General features: G+C 37.2%; 1 protein-coding gene across 1 annotated transcript in view; it reads right to left on the minus strand.

Annotated features, from left to right (window-relative positions):
• The window catches only part of LOC106466423 (calcium-activated potassium channel slowpoke-like), a 20,239-nt gene extending 18,639 nt beyond the window's left edge, over window positions 1-1,600 (minus strand). Inside the window, exon 1 of the mRNA XM_022394429.1 lies at window positions 1,596-1,600. The gene's annotated coding sequence lies outside the window, so the exon portion shown is untranslated. The remainder of the gene's footprint in view (window positions 1-1,595) is intronic.
• Window positions 1,601-1,927: the final 327 nt, after the last annotated feature.

The following is a 1,927-nucleotide window of genomic DNA, read 5'->3' on the forward strand; positions in this document are numbered from 1 at the left end:
GCAACTAGTCATCACCGCCCACCGCCAACTCTTGTGCTACTCTTTTACCAACGAATAGTGGGATTGACCGTCGCATTATAACGCCCACACGGCTGAAAGGGCGAGCATGTTTGGTGGGACTGGGATTCGAACCCGCGACCCGCAGATTGCGAGACGAGCTCCCTAACCACCTGGCCATGCCGGGCCTCCTTCTGTGTCATTTTCTACATACTTATTAGTTGAAATTGTCATGAAAATAAATATATATGTTTATTTTTTTTATATGTCCGGCATGGCAAGGTGGTTAGGGCGCTAGACTGGCAATCCGAGGATCGCACGTTCGAATCCCCGTCTCCTAGCGCAGATAGCTCTCGTGTAGCTTTGCTCGAAATTCAAAACAAAAAAATCTTTTTAGATGTATCTATATTGTCTGTTGTATGTCCATGTAACTAATTCGCAGGTTGTGGATGGATCTTCTACAAAATTGGTATGGAGGTTCATTAGATCCATGCGGGGGTACAAACAAATTCTCAGTTTCTTCATTTTGTGTTTTCCGATTTTATGGGCGTTTTTGTGTTTTTTAACACTACTTCACCCCCTGTAAATTTGGTATGGAGGTTCAATGGGTCCATGGGGAGTTACAAACAAATTTTCAGTTTTGCGTTTTGTAGCTTTTATGAGAATTTTTGCATTTTTTACCACTACTTCCCCCCCTGTAAATGGACCTTCACCAAATTTGTCATGAAGGTTCATTGGGTCTATGGGGAGACACATGCAAAGTTGTGGTTTCACAATTTGTCTTTTGTAGTTTCTGTGGACGTTTTTGCATTTTTGTAATTACATATAAGGGAAACAACTTTTGATGTCTTAAGATAATATTTTATTAATCATAAATTGACATAACTTCCGTCCAGGGGACGGGTACTCCAGCAAATTTAAAATAAATTCGATTTAAAATAAGTTAATTCTAGCTTGTTTCAAGATCATTACATTTCGTAATTCTTAACATGTTCAGAATCGAAGTCTATGACGATCTCTTTCCCTTTCATTACTTCAAATATAGATTGGGGAAGCCGTTTGGGTGAATTGGCTTTCGTCATTGGAATTGTCATTTTTGGTTTTGCGCACCTGCTCTTGAAAATATTTTATCGTTTATCTTCTTTGTCAGAAAATATGTGCCCTCTCAAAGTTGCCACAGGTTTGGACATATGGCTTTCTTTTTCGATCAGTTGTGTCTCATGACATTAACATTGACTGATTTAAGCTTCCAAGGGGTCTAGTAGCGCCTTTAGTTCTGATAAAAACATCAAATATGTTGGAGTTAACCAATTACTGGGGTTCTATAGGTCATTAATAGGAATCCTTGTACCTCTCCACATACGTAGTTAGTTGTCCTAATACAATGATGTTGCAGAACATTACTTCATTCAATAAGGAAGCCTTTTTTCTGATAAGACTATCTTCCTTCGTTAATATGAACGCAGATAATTACAGGGTTGATATTAGAATCTAAAGCCTGATAATTATGACATGGAGCCTTAAGCTATTCATATCCATTATTAACCTATAAATATACTTCTGACTATATCTAAAAACAAAGAAAAAACAGTGTACACGTTTAAAATTGCATATCATTTTATTATTCATTTATCTATACTTAAAAGGGGAATTTGTTATCTCAGCTAAAGTTCCCCGGTGAGTGAGCGGTAAGTTTTCTGACTTATAACGCTAAAATCCGGGACTCGATTCCACGCGATGGACACAGCGGATAGACTAATGTGACTTTCCTCTAAAACAAACAAACAATAACAAATCTAAACTAAAGGTTTCGAAACAAATAACTATTGATAGAGGCTATGGTCTAGCTAAAGGTTATAGCGTTTTTTTAAATTATCAGGAATTTTTTTAATTCACTACATTAAAAACTCACAGGGACAAATCTGAAAAT

The sequence above is a fragment of the Limulus polyphemus genome, unplaced genomic scaffold, assembly GCF_000517525.1.
Source record: "Limulus polyphemus unplaced genomic scaffold, Limulus_polyphemus-2.1.2 Scaffold2254, whole genome shotgun sequence".
In the NCBI taxonomy this organism is placed as follows: domain Eukaryota; kingdom Metazoa; phylum Arthropoda; class Merostomata; order Xiphosura; family Limulidae; genus Limulus; species Limulus polyphemus.